The sequence below is a fragment of the Zalophus californianus genome, chromosome 2 (assembly GCF_009762305.2).
Source record: "Zalophus californianus isolate mZalCal1 chromosome 2, mZalCal1.pri.v2, whole genome shotgun sequence".
NCBI lineage: Eukaryota > Metazoa > Chordata > Mammalia > Carnivora > Otariidae > Zalophus > Zalophus californianus.
Genome location: NC_045596.1, coordinates 82,277,787 through 82,285,911, shown reverse-complemented (window position 1 = coordinate 82,285,911; position 8,125 = coordinate 82,277,787). Strand labels below are relative to the sequence as shown.

General features: G+C 41.7%; 1 pseudogene; it reads left to right on the top strand.

Annotated features, from left to right (window-relative positions):
• The first annotated feature begins 303 nt into the window (after nucleotides 1–303).
• LOC113925890 lies at nucleotides 304–1,534 on the top strand (annotated as a pseudogene).
• Nucleotides 1,535–8,125: the final 6,591 nt, after the last annotated feature.

The window sequence follows — 8,125 nt, the reverse complement described above, 5'->3', positions numbered from 1 at the left end:
AAGACCCCAGCCAGTGACTAGGGATCCAAGAAGCATTTGGTCCTCCAGAGGACATTTATTGAGAGTCCAACAGTATCTTAGACTGTTGGGCATGCAAAGATGACTGCTTTGGCTCTTACCTTGAGAAATTTCACAGGCTAGTAGGGTGGGAATGGGATGGGACAGAAGCAGGATCTTATTAGAAATATATATATAAACAGGAAATTACAGTGGGAGTGAAGAGACAGCGGGGCTGCTCTTGGGTCCTTTGCTGCTTTGGTTTCCCTGTGAGGTTTCCTAGCAGCGACCTAGTAGAAAAATAAGATGTCTGAATATATTCAGGTAACTGAAGATGAGAATTATGAACCCATTGAAATATCATCAGAAGACGATGGGACCATGCTGCTTTCCATACTTACAGCCCAGTTTTCAGGGGCATGTGGGCTGCACTCCAGGAATCCAGTGTCTCAGTGTATGAGAGGTGTCCAGCTGGTAGAAGAAATTCTCCATGCCCCTGAGGCTGTCTGGGGAAATCTGGTATATGTTGTCAACTATCCCAAAGATAAGAAACGAAAAATGGATGAGACCAATACTTCATCAGCAGTGAACGTGAAAAGAGCTGTCCAGAAAACATCTGACTTAATAATGTTGGGTCTCCCATGGAAAAAAAACTGAACAGATCTAAAAGAATATTTTAGTACCTTTGGAGATGTTCTTATGGTTCAGGTCAAGAAAGATACTAAAAGTGGCCATTGAAAGGGGTTTAGCTTTGTCTTACTGAATCTGGAACCCAAGTGAAAGGAACGTCACAGCAACATAGGATCAATGGACGATGGTGTCACTGGAAAACTTCCTAATTCTAAGCAATGCACAGGTGAGCCTTTGAGAAGCATGAAGGTGTTGTGTTTGTTGGGCATTGTACTGAGGACATGACTGCCGTGAGATGCAGCAGTTCTTTTGCCAGGATAGGGAAGTGGTCATTGTCTTTATTCCCAACCATTCAGGTCATCTGCCTTTGTTATACTGACAGATGATCGGGTTGCCCAGTCTCTCTGTGGAGAGGACTTGATCATTAAAAGAATCGGCCTTCATATATCTAATGCTGAACCTAAGCACAATAACAATAGACAGAAAGAAGTGGAAGATTTGGTGGTAATCCAGATGGCTTTGGGAATCAGGGTGAATTTGGTAACAGTAGAAGGGGAGGAGCTGGTTTGGGAAACAATTAAGGTAGCGATATGGGTGGAGGGGTGAACTTGGATGCTGAGCATTAATCCGTCCGTAGCCCAGGCAGCACTGCAGAGCAGCTGGGGTACAATGGGTATATTAGCCAGTCAGCAGAACCAGCCAGGTATATCAGGTAATAACCAAATCCAAGATAACATGTACAGGGAGCCAAATCAGGCCTTTGGTTCTGGAAATAACTCTTATAGCAGTTCTAATTCAGGTGCAGCAATGGGTTGGGGATATGTATCCAAATGCAAGGTCAGGCAGCAGTATTAATGGAGACTTTGGCTCAAGTGTGGATTCTAAATCTTCCGGCTGGGGAATGTAGACAGCGGGGTTGGTATAGTCTGGTGGGAATTCAAATTTTCCTAAACACATAGTAAGTATATTGTAAAATACGTATGTACGAAGAATTTTCAAAATTGGTTTGTTCGGTTGGGGAATATATTCAGCAGTATCTTTGGCCTTTTTCTTTAGAAAAAAGAGGAAAAACTAAAGGAATTTTAAAAGTTTTGTTACATGAAGAGTAGAAATATTGAGTGCTTAAAAGTGAACTGCTGTTTGCCTGATTGGTAAAAGCCAACACACTACAACTGATATCAAAAAGTTTCTCCAATAATATTTTATCCCTGCACATGTCAAGTGAATTCTTTGCATGTTCAAAATAGAAATCATTGATTAGAACCACATTCTTTTCTCCTTGTTTTTTTTTAAGATTTTATTTATTTATTTATTTTAGAGAGAGCTCTGGAAGCAGGGAATGTGCATGCAAGCAGGGGGAGGGGCTGAGGGAAAGAGAGAATGTCAAGCAGACTCCCTGCTGAGTGCAGAGCTGATGCAGGGCTCAATCTCACAATGCTGAGATCATGACCTGAGCTATGACCTGAGCCAGAATCAAGAGTCAAACGCTTAACCAACTGAGCCACCCAGGCACCCCATTTTTTTCTCCTTGACTTAATTTGAACCCCACCATATGCATTTTTTTGCATCGCCAAATCATGGCGTCACAGTGTTTTGTTCTTTTGTTTTTGCTTTTGTTTTTTAACACTTGTCTCCCTTCATATGCAAAAATGCGATATGAAACCTTCATTTAATCTCTGCAGTTCATCTCATTTCAAATGTTTATGGAGGAGGCACTCCACTGAAAGTAATGCTGTGAATACTCTGCCATAGGAATATTTCTGTCTACACACTTTCTCATTCATGAATTTGTCAGCTCGCTGCAGAGGCTGCATTTTTGACAGTGGGTGTCCCATTTTTATCTGCTACTCCTTATTTCATAGAGTTGTACCAATGCTATGAACACAAGGCTGTGATATGGAACCAGAAGGCTGTTGGAACTTTTGAAATTTTGTGTGGCGCCAAGGCACGAAAGGCTAGTATGATTGAGAAAAGGAGAGAGCCCGTGCAGAGACTTGGTGGTCCATAATGGATATTTTTCAACTTGACGAGATGTGTCTCTCAGTCCTGTGGCTTTGGTGAGAGAGTGTGCAGACAGCAAAGATAGCAAATAATGTACAAATGTTTTTTGCAGTCGAAGGACATCCACATCTGTTGGGAGACTTTAAATGAGTTTTGTTCTTAGATAACCCATGTTAGTTGAATATGTTAAGTGAAATGATACTTGGATTCCCCCTACCCCTTTGTCAACTACCATGAGTGTTGTATGGTGTGTGCTCTTTTCTGTTACTGCCCTGTAAGTGTGGTCATGTGAACCAACGCTGATGGGTTGAGAATGTGAACTGAGCCTGTGGTGGGCTTTGCAGGAATACTCGGAAGCAGAGTTCACCAGTGAGCTTGGGGGTGTCACAAAGAAGGCTGGAAGTTGTAATGTCTGTCAGCTACCCATAAGAATGCTGTTTGATGCAGTTCTGTGTCCTGTGCTTGGATGCTTTTCTAGAAGAGTTGTCAATGTTGAAAATTATCAAATGAAACTGATTTAAATAATTCAAAACAGAAAATTACAATTCAGTTTACCTTGGAAGAATAAAAGAAGAAAAATTCACCTAGTCTAGGGACTGAGGAAGTGATCCTGGAGGAATTGACATCTTACTTAGGTCCTCAAAGATGTGGGAGTTTGATTGGCTAAGACATTCCAGGCCAGAGTGCAACATGAGCAAAGTTCTAAAGACAAGAAAAATGCATAAACAAGAAGCTATATCTTGCTAGGATAATTTTGAGGTGGAAAATTGAGGAAGATTATCAGGGAAAATTACAAACAGAAGGAGCAAGATCCAAAGTCCAGGGAGAAGACATTGGCTGGAAAAGGATGAGTTCTAAGTTCACTCCAACAACAGGAAAATGCAGGGCAGATTCTTGAGGGGCATAAAGAAATAGATGCTTGTGAATACCGAGGCACCCAGGGGCCCACACCAGGCACTTAAGGCTCAGAAGAACTGAATAATTCCTATTCCAGAAGAATGATGTTCCCTATATACCGGCCAAACTTTATACTTACTGATGGAGAGCAAGAGTAGTGCCGAGTCCACAGCTTTTCAATACCACCTGCCAATCTGCTAAAGTGGGGCCTGCAGAACTAGCAGAGTATATATTTTATGCATTTATTTATATAAAAATAGTCAATACCCAAAAAATAAGATTGGAAGTATAAGTGAGGCCCTGATTTTGAAAACTCTTGTTGGCCAGATGAGAAGCTTTGTTTTTTCTATAGACAAATGGAAGGTCATTTGTCACTGACATCTCAACATGGAGCCTCAGACTGAAGGTTCTACTAACAACTCTAGTCCAAGAATGTAGTTTAGGCAGGTCATATTTCCTTAGGCCAAATGTACATAAAGCTGAATTTCTAATTTAAAAAAATGGAGAGATAGTATGTTTTGTTCACCTCTCCATCGTAGAATTTCTTTACCTTGCAAGCTATGTCATCACTATCACCTCCTGGATTTGCAAGCATCCAGCCTCAGTGCCACTGTTCAGGAATAGAGCTATTATAGCGTGAGGTAAGGTCCCCTGTGCTCAGGCTACTCCATTTCGTAGGCAAGAAAACTACCTCTTCCATCTTAAAGCTCAGGGTTATTTTAAATTAAAAGTAAGAAAAAATCCAGAGTGCCTTGAATTCCTCAGTAGAAACATGCTACGTGAGCGTGAAGTCCACCAATGTTATGTGTCTCTTTTTCTGTAGCTTAACAGCTGGCCCAGAAGAGAAACAGATTGACTTAGATCCAAACTGGGGTCACTGTGGACAGCAGGGTGGTCATCTAAGGGGATTTCCAAAATCTTTGTTTAAAGGGTAAGAATGCAGGGGCACCTGGGTGGCTCAGTGTGTTAAGCATCTGCCTTCTGCTCAGGTCATGATCTCAGGATCCTGGGATCGAGCCCCACGTTGTCGGGCTCCCTGCTCAGTGGGGAGTCTGCTTCTCGTTCTTCTTCTCCCTCGGCCCCTCTCCTCCCCCACCCAGTCCGACTCATGTTCTCTCTGTGTGTCTCAAATAAATAAAGTCTTAAAAAGAAAAGGCGGGGGGTAAGAATGCAGAACTGCCACTGCTAATTCAGATATCAACGTAACAACAAAAAACAGCCATCAAGCAGGATGGCTTGAATTTGTTGGATTCCTGCAGGAATGCTGACTGAGAAGCCAGGGATGCTGCCAAGCCTTATAACCATGTGGTGGCATCCTAAGTGTTGGAACGTGGACTATAACCAGTAACTAGCTCACAGAATTGTTATAACATAGGCAAATACAATGTAAGTACTTTTATCATTTATTTACTTATGTAAATAATGATGTGTTTAGAAGCATAATCTCTACCTTTAGGCAAGAACGTAATCTATATGAAAGCAGGAATCAAATTCAGTATCATTAACATTACCTTCTACTTTACAGTATAATACCTGAGACACAGTAGGTTCTCAGTCCATGTTGAAAAGTTCAAGTGGAAGTGTTTATAGGAAAAAGTGGGTAGAGCCATCCTTGGCATATATGACCTCCCAGGTATTTTTGAGAAACAATCAAATGGAATTCATGATGAGGTTAAGACAAAGCCAGGTGGCTGTATACATCTAGAAAATGTAACCTCGAAGATTGAGACATGGCTTGAGAAGCAGGAGCATTTCAGGAGCCTCTGGGTAAAGGTAACCAGAATAGTATCATGTCACAAATGTCATGTTATAAACGTTGCCCAGCCTGAATGTTACCCTTTCACAGAGGTCTTCTCCAAGCATCTCATTTAAGGAAGGCCTCCTGGTTTGTTTATTGCTATAACCCTAGGACCTAGAACAGTGTCGGGCCAGTAACGGCCCCTCAGGAAATACATGTTGAATGAAAGGAAGAAAAAAAGCACAGAGGAGGGAGGGAGAGAGAGAGAGAAATGTTCATGATTCAAATTAGAAAACCAGTAGAGAAGCAAAATGACTTATATGATGGAGATTTCAACTATATACCAGAAGCACAGAAGCACTGTTCAGCTAAAAAAAAGCATCTAATAAATCACTGACTCACTTTGGTGACAGTTAATTTTTAAGGCTGAGGATATGATAAAAGGCTGGTTTTAGGTATGAAGGAAACCATTGGTAGATACCATTTAAAGACAAATTTATTAAAGTGATAGCTAAATTGCACAATCACGCCTAAGTCCAAAAGAAAAATAACATATGGTACCCCATGCTGGAAGAACTGGAATCTCTCTCATCTCATAATAGAAAATCACCCCAATACCATTTGTTCAGTGCCTCCTGGCAGCTAGATGGTGTTTAGCTCTAATCCCGGGAAGTGATTAGTACTGCCCTCACCTTACAGGTGAAAAGCCAAGGCTCAAAGAGGTGAAATGACTTCTCCAGTATCGCTCAGCTAAGGGGCAGCATGAGATTAAAGTCCAAAGCTACCTAATTTAAGGCCTAGACATCTTCCTTTATGAAACACAAAGGTGTGCTGCCTCTGTAGAATATGAGTGTTCTCTCAAACCTATAACTTGCCCTACTAAATATTAAAAGCCTAAAAACTTTATCAAGGCCTTAGACACAGTATTATTGAAAGGTTGCTTTCAAAATGAAGTGCTTTCATTTTAATCCTGTTTTCCAATAGACTTCTGTTATAACACTGAAAGCACGCTTCCACAGAAAAACGAGGGAGGCCTAGGGCATAATAAAAACATACTTACTCAAACAGAACTCTTTAAAAAATCATGTTCCAGATAAAGTTAATGTATAATGATAAAATATTCATGTAAACCAAGCCACACATTGATGACTGACAAGGGTTCAGTGGGCTCAAAGAGAAAACAAAGGATAGAAGCGCACTGCCTTAAAAGTTACTCTTCTATGAAATTCCCTTACTGATGTGCCACGTATAGCTCTCAGTGGCTGATGTAGCTTTGTTTTAAAGATTTTATTTATTTGACAGAGAGGGACACAGCAGAGAGGGGGAACACAAGCAGGGGGAGCCGGAAAGGGAGAAGCAGGCTTCCCGTGGAGCAAAGAGCCCGATGCGGGGCTCGATGCGGGGCTCGATGCGGGGCTCGATGCGGGGCTCGATGCCAGGACCCCGGGATCATGACCTGAGCGGAAGGCAGACGCTTAACGGCTGAGCCACCCAGGCGCCCCTGACATAGCTTTGTTTTAAAGCACCTATAGAAGCTGCTGACTTCTAGAAATAAACACGGGGAGCTGGGCTGCATGGGGAAAGGAGACAGAAAAAAATCCAGAGGCCAAATTTCAAAATAAGTTGAAACTAATGAGGAAATTGATTTCTAGAAATACACAGCCAGGAGCGTTTGAAATGTGAGTCCTAGGAGTCCCCAGGCAACACGCCAAGCTTGCTCTTTATTTTATAAATTCATAGAATTGTTGCATTTTAACGCCAGGAGGTAAGTAGAATCTTCCACTCCTTATTTTTGATGCAGAATAGAAGCCTGGAAGGCTTACTAACCCATGAAGGAGAGCACAGCTGGCTAGAAGGACAGGCTTTTGAGCCATTCTATTAGGGTATCTCTTGATCAGATTTGCTTTTTCAAACTAAAAAACGTATTTCAACTAGCCTCAACACAGTAGGCGACATTAACAAATTAGCCTTAATTCTTAGATTATCTTTTTATCAAATTGTTAAAACAAAATGGCGTCTGATAAAAAAGAGAAACTTCTGAAAACATTTAAACTCTTTGGAAAAAAGATGTTTGGTAAATCTCTACAGAAAGTGAAGGTCGAGCTGAATAGTCCTGTACTAACGAGATTCAGCCGCGGGTTCAGAGTAACCAACTATACCCAGAGGGGATGTAAGAGACAGTGGAGGAGAAGTCAGAACGGCCAGGATATTATTAGCAAAGTACTTCTTTAATAGAAGCATGCCAGTTGGCACAGAATATACAGGGACCAATTTGGAGTGGAAAAGGAGAAAGGATCAAAGTGCCATGGAAAATAGGAGCAAATGAGAAGGAGGGAGAGATGAATCCGCACAACAGAACACATTTGCCTGCTTTGGCAGTGTCGCAGGCCCAGCAGAAGATGGTTCTGTCAATGGCTGCGGACGGCAATGGTTTAAGAAATAAAACACTCCACAGCCCTGCCAAGCTACATTTTTTTTTTTTAATTTAAAAACCACTCCGACAATTCTCCGAGGGACGTGAGGCTCCAAGAGTTAAGAAAGCACAGAGGCGAGGTTTCTGCTTTGTATCTCCTTCCCTTTGCCGTGTTTCCTCCACAGACCAGACGCACAGAGCTGAGAGATTACCAAGCAAAACCAAGATGCTCTACACTATGTTCCTTAAATTGTGAGCGTTTTTTTTAAATACCATTGGCAGCACTTTTTTATTATTATTTTGTTTGCAATTTCATGTTGGACTGTAGCATAAGCCATTTTCCACTTTTGTTGCCAGCAACAGATCTTGGTCGTCTGCCACTCTGAACCAGTCGCAAACCATCTCTCCCCACTATCTGTAATGTGACCCAGTTTTGGTGAGACAAAAGA